The 16,910-nt window shown below is 37.9% G+C and overlaps 1 protein-coding gene across 1 annotated transcript in view; it reads right to left on the bottom strand.

Moving 5' to 3' along the window:
- Window positions 1-15,159, bottom strand: part of tmem121aa (transmembrane protein 121Aa) — a 28,191-nt gene extending 13,032 nt beyond the window's left edge. Inside the window, exon 1 of the mRNA XM_082143332.1 lies at window positions 14,950-15,159. The gene's annotated coding sequence lies outside the window, so the exon portion shown is untranslated. The remainder of the gene's footprint in view (window positions 1-14,949) is intronic.
- Between the last annotated feature and the right edge of the window lie 1,751 nt (window positions 15,160-16,910).

The following is a 16,910-nucleotide window of genomic DNA, read 5'->3' as shown; positions in this document are numbered from 1 at the left end:
CACAACATCTACATTTGAATTACATCTCTTAATACTTTTTTTTCTCAGGCTTACTACTTGTTGTTTTACCTTTTTTATTATATCCTGTTATTTTATTGTATGGCCATTTTTTTGCACTACGTCTAATGTGAAGCACTTTTGGTCATGTTGTTTTAAAGTGCTATATACCTAAACATTTTATACTTTGCCTCAGTAGTAGTAACTACAATGATACAGTAAAAGCATTTCAGTTTTAATTCTTACCACTGGCCTATTATTTATAGTCACCGTATTTTTGGACCATTAGTCAACAATCCTCAGTCTGTTGGTATAAAGATAATGGCAGAAAATTGCAACTTTAGTTTAACAGCGCTCATAAGATCTCATCCTGTCATATACTGGTGATTATTTTCTCATATTGTTTTGAGAAGGCATTCTGCAATCTCAGAGAAAACACCTCCGGCATGTACACACTGCAAAGTTTAAATGAATCGGCTAAATTACTGTGTATGTAAAGAACAAGACCAAGGACGCATGTACAGTATTAGTGCACATGGCCAGAGAAAAGACACTTATGAAAGAGAGAAAGAAAGCAAAGGAAAGCCAACTGTCACCAAAAGCCGGATACATACAATTTTTTTAAAAGAACGCAGCTGTTCTCAGATCTGTGGCACGAGTTTCCGACTTGGCACAGTGCCTAGAGCTTTCAATATTTTGCACACTGGAACACAGAGGAGAGTAAAAGAGAGTGCATTACGTCTGTCTGGGATGTGCCTCAAGCACTACTTCTGCCTCTCTCTTTTTGCCGTGACCTCGTTCATTCTGTCCTTTAAATGCCTCACTTCCACTTGTCTCCCTTCCTCTTGTCTCTGTGGCTGCACTCGGAGCAGCTTCATCCCTATGAAGTGTGCAGTAACAGGATCTGTGATGACTGGTTCTGTGAGGGGGACCCTTAGGGGTGCTGCTTACTACTGTTGCATGTTCAAAGCTCTCTCAACAGCCTATACAGCAGACGTGATGCCATGTTGAATCCTTTTCCGCGGTTTAAACACCGAACTCCGCTCGTCATCTGCCTAAATAATCAAAGTAAGACCTCCCCGGATGCCAACCAAAGCTGTCTGACAGTCCCCATGGCGCCTGAAGATGGTTGACCTTGCAGCATCTGCTGGAGCGAGGAAGAATGGGAAGGTATACACACTGTGATATAAGACGGATCTAAAGACTGCATCAGCATATACACTCTCAGCAGGACCAGAGGGATTGTGCGAAGTGCGCAAAGAAACCAGACTCGACAACCTTGTGTAGCACAGAAGGCAACAACCAGCATATGGATACTTAATGATACTATACTCATTCATGTCACACAGAAAGTAAGCAAACATTAATATTGTTCTCACTAAATTACCAATACTTACAAATATCCCTCAAATGTACAGTACTGTTTAAAATATGTTTTTTAAAGAAGTCTCTTATGCTCACCAAGACTGCATTTATTTGATCAAAAATACAGTAAAACAGTAATATTGTTAAATATTATTACAATTGTAATATTAATTTATTTCTTCCTGTGATGGTAAAGCTTCAGTGTCACATAATCCATCAGAAATAATTATAATATGCTGATTTGGTGCTGAAGAAAACAGATTCAACCTTTTTTTTTTTTCAGGAGTCTATGATGAATAGAAAGTTCAGATGAAAAGGATTTAATTGAAATATAAATCTTTTGTTAAATTATAAATGGCTGTGCTGTTACTGTTGATTAGTTTAATACCTGCTTAACAAAAGTCTTAATTTTTCTTCAAACTCCTGTGAGGTGGCTTTTTTATGAATAGTTCAGAAAAATTTGCATAGTTCAGACTTCAGAGAATACACTGCCCTATAATTAACAGCATTATTTAGGAGAGAGATTTTTTTATGTCATTTTTTTAATTTGTAGCTATAATGAATCACAATCAAATAAAAATGTATTGTTTTCTAATCGATACAAACACATTCCAGGGCCCTTGCTGCAACAGTGGAGAAAGGTTTGCTACATTTCAATTGGACTTTGGTGGACTAGCACAAACAAATGTCCAACACCATCAGATAAGGATGCAAGGACAACTCACAGACACCTCAATCATGGGAAGGACCAGACTTCCCATTGGTCCACAGGCAGTTTCTGCCCTGCACCCATCAGGAGACTAATCCCTACCATTTAAGCCAACCACCATAAAAATTCTTTAGGACTTTTTGGATGCAAGAGCAGTGGCTGAAACAAAGGGAGGCCACAATAAGCTATCAAATCCATTCATAACTATGTTCGGAAAACTTAAACTACACACATTCATTTCATACGTATTAAGGGAAATAAGTGTTCTCAGTGACAGCTATTTGTAGTGCAACATCTTCATCAACAAATTAATCCGGTGAGACAATTGCAGATATACCATTCAGAGTCTCCCATCTGGAGAGACTGTAATAGATGCACCTGCAAAGGTGAGACAGTAACAATTACAGCACGTACTGAGGGCCAGATGTACGTACATTTGCGAACGCAGCGTTAAAGCTGCCGTCGGCAAAATTTTTTTGATCATATTCAGTGTAATCGACACTATAATCCGACAGAACAACATAAATAAGGTGGTTTTAGAAAAAAACCCGAGCTTCTAACTCCACCTGGAGCGTGTTATTTGTTTTGCAAAAATCCAGCGCTCCCGCTTCATCAGGTCCAATCAGCGCAGGGGGGTGTGAGATCTGACTGTCAATCACAGGTCGTGCACACGCCACAGATCCCCCCTCACTCGCGCACGTTAATATCACATGCACACGCCACGCCTGAAGTTCGCCTGGAGATTGCATGAAGCGTGATGGCGGAGAGAAAATCTACTAACAAGCTTCCAATTCCTCGGTTAATTGCTATCTATGGATAGATTAGCCAGGGCAGCCTACCTCCGAGTCCATGGTGTTGATAGATGCTGAAGAGACGGACGCGTTCACAGAAAATCAGGTACACACGCACAGTGACGCACTGACGAGCACGACCTCGATGGGAGGGTGCTCGCTGGTAGTGGGGAGGGGCATGAGAGTTGTAAACATTCAAAATTTTGGCTAATCGACCCAATCTGCCAGACTTGCCGACGGCAGCTTTAATAGCGCCATGGCCAAGACGCAGAAAGCGCTTGATGTGAAACCGCAGTGTGCGTTATGTACCAAACCTGCAGTTCATCAGGTAATCAGCGCCTGTCCCCACCCACTATATGTTAAATTGCGCGTATTTAAACGCGCAATTGAATGGGCCTCCTCCTCTCTTTCCATCATGGATCAGCCACCAAGTCAGGCAAAACAGCGAAAACAAAAATTTAGCAATAATGAGGTTGATCTGCTTGTTCATGAGGTAACAGCAAATTTAAACATCATACAAGGCCGGAATTCCACACACACACAAAAGAATGCCATCTGGACCGAAATCACAAAAAAAATCAATGCAATATCCTCGACCCGCAGACAGGTGGAAGAGGTAAAAAAAGAGGTGGCAGGACCTCAAACGCCGTACCAAAGAAAACATGGCACAGGCCAGGAAACCCACTTCCTAAGTTACACCTGCTTTTAAGAATTTTCAGCGCAAAATAGAGGCGCGCTTTCACCGGCTTTTTCTGTACATAACGCGGAATACATAATAAGGCGCAGTTTACGCTTCCCCTCCCATCTCTTTATGTGACACTCCCACTTTCCCCTTGACAATCCCATGAATGCATATGCATGACACGAAAAGTGCATTTTGCCATTTTCAGTTCCCGCGACAGTCTGCGCTTTCATCTCGGTGCGTCCCGTTCGTACATACCTCACCATGGTTTTATGCGCACTTTGCGAAACAAATACGCCTGAAGTGGGCGCAAGAGCGTTAGTACATCTGGTCCTGAGTCTCAATGCCAAAGAGACAAAAGCAAATTGACAACATTTTGAGTGTCTGGCCCAGAGGCAGAAGACATACAGACACATTTGCAACAAGGTTAAGCTCAGGAGAGTAAACCTTAACTTCAAAGTACCTTCGTCTGCATGTTCCAGATTGTTAAGGAACTTGCATCTACTTCAGGGCCTCATCTGCCTGTTCCAGATTTTAGAACCCTTTTTAGTGCTTCAGGAAATCAGCATCCCACAGAGCTTTTGTGTTCAAGGCTGTTGAAACAGATTCTAGCTCATTTCCCCAATGCATTGTTACAACCAGAGGAAAACATCACCGCCATCGGACTGCTCACTCGACCACGTGGAACATAAATACCACTTAACCAAACCTCTTTCCAGAGACCTTGGCATTGTTGTATATTATCAGAATATGATTTTCTAATTTACATTAGAGGTCATTCTAGTTAGAGCTGATTCTAGTTAATAACAAAGAATCTTTCGTTTATTTGTTTGATGCATAATAAGATTCTTCACCTTATTAGTTTCAGAGACACAATAGTTTATCTTTCCATAAGATAACGTAACTCTGCCATAGCCACAATCAACTTAATCCATTAGATGATCGAAAGTCTTGCGGGAACGACATGAGGGTTAGTAATTAATGACAGAATTTTCATTTTTGGGTGAACTATCACAAATTAAGACATAACTGTCACTATAAGTTTCTCAGAATACAATAGTTGTCAAATACTGAAACTTGAGTCTTATATCTTTTTAATGATGTATAGTTTGTCAAGGTAAAACATTTAATCTGATAGTAACTTTGAACTAAATAAATAAAAAAACGCTTCAGTGCGCCGACGCACTGGTGAGGCTTAACAGGTTAAGTGACGCGATCAAAACTCACAATATTAATTTGGTGCCCATATAGACTAAATCCTTACATTCATGGTGCCCATTTTAAGCCTAAATCACTACACCCAGCCCTAGACTTGATTCATATCTAAAGCAGAATATCATAGAGATTTTAGACTTTTATGACTTTAGCAACCACATAACTTAGCAAATAGCAAGCACTAAAAGCATTTATAGTGCAGCACTAAATTTCTATACTAAGTACACTGAAGATGTATGTAGACAAGAATCTGGGCATCAAAATCACAAGACATGATTAATTAACTAAATCACAAAGGCACTTTCTTAAAGCAAAATCAGACAAAGACATTTCACACCATTTAACCAAAACAAAGGTTTTGACTGTAGTTTTTTTTTTTTTTTTTTTTTAGAAAAACTGAAAATTGAAATTTCCTTATTGCAACAATTATTCACAAAGTACTTGACATTTCTTACATGAAAATCTATCAAGTCTGAATGCAGCCCTGCAAAATAACGGCTTCCAGTGACAGTTTTCAAGTCCATGGAGAGCTTTTGTCAAAAAACTGCTGTTTTTCTTCTCAACTTAGCATTTACACCTTAACCTATTGATTTGTCTCTTCGAATGCTGCCATTTCATTTCACTGGAAGTGGAAACACCCATCACAAGCACCTCACTTAATAAGCTGCCTTCATGCTGTGCACTACTCTGTGGGGAAAAAAAAAGAAAAAGAAAAAAGAGAGAGAGAGAGAGAGAGAGAGAGAAGGGATTTCAAAGAAAGCATATATAGGTGTTGGGCTCTCTTTGGTGTTAAGACTTTGGTTCAGATTCTTACTCTAAGGTAGATGACACATACAGAGCAGACCACTTTCATAGTGAAGGATGTACTGTAAAACTTTATTTAATTCTCAGATTTTCGGAACACATCTTTTTGTTCTTATCTCACTCCTCTCTCAGATACTTTTCCTTTAACATCTTTCCTTTGCAGATTGTTCTTCTTGACACTCCAATTAATCCTAACATCACTTCCTTGTTACAAAGTATTCTCAGGTCAGCCCTTGTCTAATCTGTATCTCTCTCACGTTCAAAATCTCTGTTTTCAGCTTTTTTAAAGTCTTCTAAACCAGGAGTTTTCAAACTTTTTGATGCCAACAACCACCAAATATAATTATCCCCTTGTAAAATATAAAGAAAGCTATATAGTTACATGCACAAAAATGATGGCAATATATTACAGTAAATGTGATATTACAAATTAATATATATATATATATATATATATACAGTATGTGTGTGTGTGTGTGTGTGTGTGTGTGTGTGTGTGTGTGTGTGTGTGTGTGTGTGTGTGTGTGTGTGTGTGTGTGTGTGTGTGTGTGTGTGTGTGTGTGTGTGTGTGTTTGTAATATTTTGGAGCTCGACATTCATTTTCATTTGAAATAAATAATAAAATGTGTAAAAGTCTGTAATAAAATGTATTCCACAAAAAAAGAAAGTCATGCATACTACAACATCAAGATGAGTAAATGATGACAGGATTTTCATTTTACCATAAACTATTCTTTTAAAAGCTTTATCTTGTCCAGAATAGTGAATCAAGCTCTAAGATCACATTCAGTCGAGAGTCTTCCTTACAGCTTCATTCTGAGATATTAGAATAGATATTAGATATTAGAATGCAGACCCAGTCTCACTGGCAGGATTTATCTTTTAATTTCTCAGCTGTATTGTTCTACGGTCTCAGTCATTCCCATGGGAATCTCAGCCACAAAATCAGGCAAAGGCATGAGGCGAGACCCAGAAAGCTCTAGCGCTTACTATTTATGTCTTTCTGGTTAGAGATGACAGGGAGGCTTTAAACTGCAGAACTTTGGCAAGCCGGGCATTGGGAGTCTTCTCACGTCCATGAGATTCTTTATCTCAGCGTGACACAACTGTCCCCAGTGCTGTACTAAGAAGGAGAAGAGAGTATCTCTTCTCTTCCACTCTTGTGCCTCCACTACTCTGTTCACATAAGAGCTGAAGCTTTGAGCAACCCAAGGTGTTTGCAGCACAACAGCTTTGACACGTTAAAGAGAGACGGGGGACTAGGATTGTGTAAAGCTGAAAGACTAGAAACCGATACAGCCCACAGTGACTGAGGAAAATAAATGTGACCTTTTAGTACCACTATTAAATGTGCACTGTTACATTTTTTGTTTTGTTCAAATTTAACTAAACCAAACGTGTTTTCATCTTACCCTAATTCACTATGGTATGCACATTAATTTATAAGTGTTTATATTTTAGACTAAAATTGCGTCTCGTTATATCCGTAAATAGAGAAAAATTGCTACAGCTACTTTGACGGACATGGGAGTGCTATAGTTGTCACAACGAGCGAGAAAGTTTGAAGTTTTAAGCGACAAAGCGACAAAGAACACGCTAAATCTTAAAACTCCAGGGAATCACCTGCTTGAAAAAAAAAAGGCGAACAGAGGAGCTTCTGCGTGCAAAAAGAGAACGCGATAGAGCTCGTAATAAGATGAGAATCAACATTGGCTGAGCTTTTCGGAGATTGCGAGAACTGAGGGATTCGAAATATTGTAAAAGCGATGCGGAGACAGCATTTTTATTACTCAACAGGTGAGTAAGGTATTTTATTGAACAGATAAATTGCCATATAGCTCTCTAACAGAGTTCATTGTAAAGCATTATCTATTTTGAAGAGTCATTTCATTATGGTTGTTTTAGCACTGTGCTGGAATTTATTGTCAAGGAAGTATTGTGTCTATTAATGGGTAAAGCTACAGTAACGTTTCCATCTAAACTGGTTATCTCTCTTAACCTAGTAGTAAATGTTTTATGATCAGTAGGATAACCATATTCATCAGAACAGTCATGCAGAGCTAAAACACAACCAAAATAATGGTCTTCTGCAAAATGCATGCAGTTTTGGTTTTTAACCACTACAGCACCAAAAGTTACATAGTGTACCTTTAAAATCCAAAATCATTCTGTCATTTACTTCACCTCAAGCACAAAACTTAGGTTTCTACTGCATTATGGGTCACATTTACATTTCTTGCCGAAGGGTCTAATAAAAAGTGTTTTAATTATGTTCATGATATTTACCTAAGCAGGTGGCTAAGGATACAGAATTAATGTTTTAGGTGCATCATATTTTATTAAACCACATTGGGGGAAGTTATGTGCATGGAATTATACTGCAATACAGATTGATTATCAGAAGCCTGATGAATCTAAGCAAATATTTAAAGGGATAGTTCACCCAAAAATATAAAGTTTTTTCATAATTTTCTCAACCTCAAGTCAATCTATAATTGTATGACTTTCTTTTTTCAGTATATAGACCACAAAAGGAGATGTTTGGAAAAATGTTCATGCTGCTCTTTTCCAATGGAAATGTAAGAGGACCAGGGTTTGTCAAGCTCCAAAAAAAAATAAAGACGAAAAAGCATCATAAAAGTAATCCAAGTCTTCTGAAGCAATATGATAGCTTTGTGTGAGAAACAGAATGAAATTGAAATTATTATTCACTAAAATGCTTGCTTGACTGCTGTGGTCACCATTTAATTTAACTGTATGTAATATCTTAATATAAACTCTCTGATTGTGGTCCACAGAAAAAAGAAAGTAATGATCTAAATTGAAATCTAGCATTAGATTAGCAGACAATTGATGTTTTTTCAGTGGTTTTACATTTTAGATATTTTTTATATTTTTATATTTTGCATTTGTTCTCCTCCTATGTTGATTATGTTGGTCCCCGATACACAAAGTAATAGAGTATATAAATATATTAGAATCATAATTTTAGCGCGCAAAAATTGCAAACCATTTGCAAAGAATTAAATGCATCTCAGCAAGCTTAGAAACAGGCTCATGACCACACAAGTTTTACCATTTTCATGCTTGCTACACTGAGAGACAACAAATGGAACGACTTAGAGCTCCAAATCTGCTACAAAAGAGGCAGTAACCAGTGCAATCACACATTGTGGCACATAGATGTTATCTTTGCAGCCTCTCTCTGACTCACTTTATCTTTCCCTCTCCCTCTCTGAAAGGTGATTCAATTCAGGCTCCACGCGCTCTTAAGCGGTTGCTGCTCTGAGGCTCCACGGTCTCTGCCTTTATGCTGCTGTTATAGAAGGGCTGCACTCTCCTGTCCAGGTACATCAACAGAAACACCACACAGTCACACTCCATTCAAGTGTAAAACTATAATAGCTATATTTTAGGTGACTCTGAAAGGCAGACCCATAGTGCGCAGTAAGGCAAGAGATGGTGTCATGGTGAATTTTTATAGTAGAAAAAAGTCAGTCTGGAAGGAGTCTTTCAAGCCACGTGGATTCCCAAGTTGATTTAATTGTGAGATATTTCTAAGGTAGAATGTGTTATGAACTGTCATCCAGCATCAGGGAAGAGGACCAAACCTGACTAATATATCCGTCACAGCAGAATACGTTCATCACACACAGCACACGACACACAAAGGCAGACGCAAGCCGAGTCGCTATGAGCTTTTCAGCTCTAAAATGACATCTCACACACTGAAAAGAACTCCATTTGCTTTGGAACATTTGTCATGTGAAAGTATGTTGGCTACTGTACCATTGTCATGATGCCAGAGAACTAATAGATGACTAGGTTGTCATGGGAACTAATGTTCATTTGGGACAATGAATTACTCTGCTAAAATTGGGCACAGTAGATTTTTTTTGGGTTCAGACTAATGCTATTGATTACGTTGCTTGTAAAGCAGCACAGTATTGATATTCTTAGACATTTTGTTGTGGGATTTTTCTAAATCCCTAACCCTAAGTATTTCATATCTGCAGTTAATTCAGCCCAAACCACTTTACATATAGACTTTTTTTTTCAACTATGGGCACTTTTGGCCCTGAGGACTTTTAGAAAGTAGATTCGCTTAAAAAACATACTTTTCAAACTCTCACCCATTTTGTCTTTTATCTAAAAGTTATTTCGGCTGCACTTTATTTTACTCTCCTGTTCCCCATGTACATACTATGCACTTATTATAGTAATTACAATAACTGGGTAATGATAACCAACATTCTTCATAACATCATCTTTGGTGTTCAGCATGAAACTCATACAGGTTTGGGACAACATAAGGGTGATTAAATGATGACAGAATTTTCATTTTTGGGTGAACTATCCCTTTAAGTTTGGGTTACCTGGACTAATTGAGGGAGAGAAACCTCTCAAGTTTCATAAGAAATATTTTAATTTGTTTAGAAAATTAACCAAATCCTAAAGGCTTGGAACAACGTGAGGGTGAGTAAATTTTACATTTTTGGGTGAAATATCCATTTTAGGTTTATTTTATTACTAGCATTTTATGTATATTCAATCCACGAAATCATGTATGTTAAACAGAATTCTGTGATGGAAATTAGATTAAGGGAATCCTTTTTTAAAGGATAGGGAAATGCACATTTTATTGTATCCCACTTTGTATCAATTAAAATGGTGAATGATTTGAAAAATGGTCAGACCAATATACCACATCAGTTCAACTGCTCAAAGGGGTGGTTGATTATGATTTAACTTTTTAACTTTAGTTAGTGTGTAATGTTGCTGTTTCAGCATAAACAACATCTGCAAAGTTACAATGCTCAAAGTTCAAAGCAAAGGGAGATATTTTCTTTTACAGAAATCGCTTTTTAAGGACTACAACAAATGACTGATAGGGACTACAATAAGCTTCTTCACCAGTTCATGACATCACAAACCCTAAAATGTACATAAACCCCGCCCCCAGGAACAACAAAGGGGGTGAGTGAGTCCATGAGAAGAGGAAGAGTTGTTGTAGTAGAGCACATTTGGGAGACGGCTCAAGCTGTCGCATTCGTCTTTTCACGTTTATTGCAATACAGTACGCAACACAAATGCAATAGCATCTCACTCTGTAGGCATCTTACAACAGTTCCCACACTAGCGATTTCAATGACTTGAATATAGTTAACCCCACATCAGCTACATAAATTCATCAACTAACCATTCAGAAATGTCCTGTTGCATTCTACATGTTGTCACTTCTTCTTGGGTCTCTCCATCTTTGTCCAACTTCGGTTTAAACAAAAAAGACAGAACAGTTTCTGACATTTTAGTGTCTGGTGAGGTCATCGGAGCTGCTAAGGACACAAGCAGTTGAAGCTCCGCCCTCTGTGACGGGAGCAGCAGCTCATTTGCATTTAAAGGGACACACAAATGACGCGTTTTTGCTCATTCCTCAAAAAGGGACAATTTTTTAACATGCTATAAAAAATATGGGGTATTTTGAGGTAAAACTTCACATACACACTCTGGGGAAATCAGAGACTTACTTTACATATTGTAAAAAGGGGCATTATACCACCCCTTTAACAATGCTTGATTTAAATGACTGACTGGGTATTGCAACATCCCTCACATCACAAAGTAACAAATATACTATGATGATGATATATAAAGTTCCACATAATTTTACTGCATTTGCCAATGTATGTTATTTAGACTGTATGTCCCAGTTTCACAGACAGGGCTTAGATTAAGCCAGGATTAGGCCTTAGTTATATTTTAAACATGCCTTAGCAAAAAAAAAAAAAAAAAAAAACATTACTGGTGTGCATCTTGAAACGAAACAAAGGCAATGACATATTTTAAGATATGTCAGTGCAAGTTACTTTCAGTTAAAACACCTCAAACATGCATTTGGCTTAAGCCTTGTCTTTGAAATTGCGCAAATATGTGCTTATCTAACTTAAACGGTATGCACTTCACCAATAAATTCTGAACATAACTGCAGAATATTAAACATTCCTCTCCTGTACTTCAGCACTGCATAAACTGTGTTCATTGGAATTATGTAGGTTTACTGTTACCTAGGGAGCAACTCACCATGTCGCCTTCCTTCTAAGAAGTTGTTTACATGGCAGATGAACTCAATTCTGATTCTGATATAGCTAACAGTGCACTGGAGGCATATGTGATCACATATGAACAATCTAGAATGACAGCTACTCCTTAAAAGTCCTCCCAGCATATTACAACACACACACTCTAGAGTAATCCAACTATCTCTAATGAGCAAAACCAGTCCATCTTAACCATCATTCCACAGTGCTGAAGGGCTGTGTATGTGCATTCAGCATGTTATCTCATGGGCACTGCTGCAGTGTTTGATGTGGGCATCCAGGACTCCTACTGATGCAAAACTCAGTGGAAAGGACTCCATCCAGCTAACCCCAGTCAAATGCTTCACTTCACAAAATGGCCTTGCCAGCTGTCCATGCTGACATTGTGTCAGTAATTAGCCAGTGGGGGGTTTGGACTGGCAGGGAGGCAGCTATGCCTGTCTGCCTGCAAATGGAGGCGGTCATGTCACACTTATGAAACCCCGAGAGAGATTGGAAATCTGCAGGTGGAACTTCCGTAGCCGGGGCGAGAATGTACCGGTCATACTTGTGTCCTGATAATGGACAGACAGGATAGTTGAGGGGGGTGTGACACTCTGAAAACCCAATTCAGTTTTTATGCACAGGAAGTGAGATAAAGTACTGATTTGCCTGCAGCAAAGCCTTGGCAATTTTGTGTGCCATAGTCAGATCAAAGGGAGAGGTAAATTAAAGTCATCATGAAAATGACCCTGTGTACTGTGTCTTTTCTGGTCTAATTGAGAGCAATTCATATTTGCACATTATTTCAAAGAAAAATTAATCGTTTAATCACCTGGCTCTGATCAGGTAGGCTATATAACGGCCAATTTTCAAAATCCAATCAATTTCTGATGGGGGGAAAAAAACATCCCATCCCACAATACTATTTTTTCTTGTTGAATTTCCAGCTAAATCTCCAAAATATTGCAGAAATAAAATGGGCTGTAAATGCAATTTTACATTAACTGTACTAGAAATAATATAATCGTTTTGATTTTGACTTTTTTATAAAAGTTATTTCTTTCCCACATAAATGTCTCCAAATCACTCAAGCTGTTTACTAATTTGTTTGGGCTTACTGACTATATAAACTGGCACAGATACTCAAGCACTCAAAATATTACTCAGATTACATATTTCTTACTCTCAAAGATTTCAACACTGAATAATGAAACTGTGGTCAGAAGGAAATGATGTATAATCAACAAACCTCGACCAACCAGGCGAGAAGGAAAAGGAGACCTCAAAATTCAAACATTCATAAGGGAATTATAGGAGCAGTTATGGGATGGGGGAGTAGTCACAATATTGCAGTAATAGGTTTTGAATCAAAATTCAGCTACACAAATGTTAATGCTTTTGTAATGTATGTTTATTTCAATGTGTAGTGCAAAACATTTACAAATATTTGTTGGCCAAAACAACGGTTTGATTGTAGCCTATGCTACCTGTGTGTTTCCTGGCCAAAATGCTATGTTCAATAGCGTTTTAGCAAAGCCTAAGTTATAACTAAGATATGTGCCTATAAATAAACTGACTTTGAAAAAGCCACCTTGTAAGCATGGCTGCCGATAAAAGTGCATGCATGGTCAAGAGGTGAAAGGGTTTGAGGATCCCTCAGGTTGTCACGTGAGGCGCCTCTCGGCTTCCCACAGAACACACTGCAGAGCGCGTGAAAATGCCCGCGGGCTTCGAGCCAGCATTGTCAGTGGAAACGGGTAGAAGAGTCGTTTGTAAAATCCTTTTAAACCCTTCGAGGTGCTAGAATGATATTCAGTCAATGAAAACAGAAGAAAACCTCAAGACCATTGTTTGAAAGACTCAGAGAAATATATGTAGTGTGGAGAGTCGAGACTGGTATTTCGAGCCAGTGCATGGGTTTCCTCATGGAATGTTTATGAATGAATTTTTTTAACGAATCGTTCTCGTGACCGTTTTTTTCTTCTTCCAAAAACGGACTCGAAACGGCATTTATAGTGTTGTCCCGTTCGTGACCGAACGTAATGAACGAGGCATCGCATTTGTGAACAAGGATCTACTGAACGAGGAACATGTTCGGTTCGACATGAGTCACTTATAAGAACGATGAAGAGTTAGGTCTAAAAATTACTGATGAACATATTAAAAATGGCATAATAGTAGGCTACTTAATTTTATAGACTTTGTTATAGATTGATTAAAATCATGCCCAGCAGGTATAAAAGGACGAAAAAAATATTTTGTAATTTATAAGTGTGTTTAAACTCTTTCTTAAGTCTTACAGTAGGCTATACATTGAAAAAATGGTAACCTAAAAATTTGCTTCATGTACATCTAAATTAATCGGTTTTATAAAAAAATAATAAAAAAATTAACATTAAACATTACTGAATCAACATAAATATATTAAGTTTACACTAACAAAACTAAATTTATGGATAAGATTGCTCTTTAACGTAACAATTGCAGGTTACCACATTTTACAGTGTAAATTTGTTGATTATTGTAATAACATGTAAAATAAAACTTAATAAAAGGCAATTCTGAGTTGTTAAACGATTCGAGTGAACGATTCTACGATTCAATTATTTCACAGTAGCCTAATGCTCACTTAGCGTAACGACTTAACCTCCAAAAAGAGTCAATGAACAAATCTTTTGGGTGAATTGGATTCAAAAGATTCGTGTCACTAGATGAATCAAAACCACCATCATGAGAGGAGAAACAGTTTGAATCGTTTCTCCTACAATCTAATGATTGTGAAACAATCTGTATTGTATAAAGCGCTATATAAATAAATGTGACTTGACTATTAACGAGATTCACACCCCAAACTAATGAAATAATCAACAATAGATAAAATAAAATAAAACCTTCTACGTTATTAGACAACAGTGACAACTATCATCTGTCAAAGCCTCGAATTTTGCTTTCTTCTTTCATTTAACAATCATTAGCCAATAGTTTTGCAATCTCACAATCCCATTAGTTAGCTAAAAGTGCTAGCTGTCTCAATAATTCATGAACGGATACTTTAGCCACAGAAACTGCTCTAAAACTCGAACCTATTAGAAGCACCGACATAAATCACAATACTTTTTTATCCACACATGTACTCAGCCAGCCATTAACTAATTGTCCTTCATGCAGTCAGTTCAATTAAGTTGATATTAATTTAGGAAGCACAACGCGCCTTATGTGCTCGCCACAGCTCATTGCACAACGGGTAATTCATGATTTTGACAGGAAACCCTCCCTCATCCGAACAGACCGTTCAGCAGACTGTACCTCTGGCATCCGCTGTCCAAGGTGCTGATCCACTCTGAGACGAGATTGATGTTTCTAGAGTGATTTAATCCGCATCAAGCGCGCGCTGATGGAAAACAAGAGATGTCGCCTCCAAAAGAATGCAACCCCTTGTCAAAACTAGTGAAACGCGTGTGCACCACACCACTGAGAGAGGAAATAGACACGCGCGCGCGGGCCGGTGCTCGTCAGTCCGATCCACGGTACTCTCTCTCTCTCTCTCTCTCTCTCTCTCTCTCTCTCTCACTCTCTCTCTCTCACTCCCTCTCCCTCTCTTGAATCAGTGATTCAGTCTCTTCCCTCACCCTCCCAGCAGAGAACATAATTTATTGGCAATTTGCTTATGTTGGGAGACCGTCAGCCCAGTGCCTTCACCCTTTATTGGACAATGCAACAGCTAAATGAAACCCCCACCAATATTGTGTGCACTTTAAAAATCATACAGTATATCTACTCAAAATTAGTAAAATGCGACATTTAGAACGGACCTTCAAATTAGTTCGTTTTAAAAACAGATTATATATAACATTTATATCTGAATTAATTGGAATTGTCATGGGGAGTATTGTGATTATCTTTTATCTGTAATTATTGATTATCTAGGCATTAGTTAAACTTACATGCAAGAAGTACGCAATACGCTACACATTAAAATACAGATATCGGTGCGTACTGGCCCACTTCGAGCACTGCCCGTAGCAGATCTATACAGGTGGAGCTGGGGAAGGTGGAGGGTTTCTGAAAGCACTCTGCAACAGCAAGTATTTGAAGGTTGAGCAGCAAGCTAATTGGCGAGTGATATGGCATGAACCAATCAGCTGTGCCCTATAAAGAATGATGTGATTGCAATCAGCCTGCACCATCTAGAGTTTCATGACAGAACTTTGTATACTGACAACATCACATGAACACTCATCATATGAGGCAATATACACTCATGAAATACCTTAACATGCCACATGCCACAAGACACTAGACACACAACAAACAATCTAATAATTGATAATTTTAAGAAGAACAAATGCATTCTGAGATTACAAAACAACAAACTACTAAATGTGGCAACACAATCAACAACAACAACAGTATAAAGTAAACGGCAAATGGTCAAACAATGCTACTGCAATTACTAATGACCCAGAGCATGCTGGGAAGAAGGCAAATGGGACTAATAACCTTGATTTTAGTTTGGAAGCAAAATGCATGATTAGACATAACAGAAATGCTTTATTAATAACAGCTTATTCTTGTTGGATTTACTCAATAATTAATCAGAATGATTATACTCTTCACAACAAAAGTAGATTTCTATCATTTTTAAATTAACTAAAATAGTCAAAAACATTTAATAACAAAAAACTGTTAAAAAGTTATGAAATATTCAAGAAATTTTCAGAAGCACTGCATAATTTTTTATTTTACAGTGTGTGCCTTAAACATAACTATTTCAAGATCATTAGTTTGCGTATTTTGGCTCAGTTTCTCTGGAAATTAGGCATAGCTTCAGGGCATCAATTACACCAAAAGCTGATTTTATGCCTTTAAACATCTTGTGAGATTATTATTTCATATACATACATCATTTGTGAGTCAGCCATGATAATACAGTTACCTGGCAACTTTGCTCAATGCTCAGATTCTGCCTGCATCTGAAATATAACATTTCCCCCAAGACATTCGCTAAAGATAAAATACTCAGAAAGTTCCTTTCTTGGAGTATCATTGCACACAATTCTCTTTGCCTTATGAATTTTTCAAACACAACTAATTGGATCTGTGTTAAGAAATAAATGAATAATGCATCATGTTTTGGCACACATGGACAGAAAGAAAGACTTGGAAATGAAGTAACCCAAGAGACAAAGAAATTCCACTCTAAGGTTTTCCTAGAGAATCTCCACAAGATATAGAGAAGAATCATGACACTAGCACATTTTCAACAA

This window comes from Leuciscus leuciscus, assembly GCF_965113295.1.
Source record: "Leuciscus leuciscus genome assembly, chromosome: 17".
Lineage (NCBI taxonomy): Eukaryota > Metazoa > Chordata > Actinopteri > Cypriniformes > Leuciscidae > Leuciscus > Leuciscus leuciscus.
Note: the sequence above shows the minus strand (reverse complement) of the source record. Positions and strands in the feature narration are given on the sequence as shown.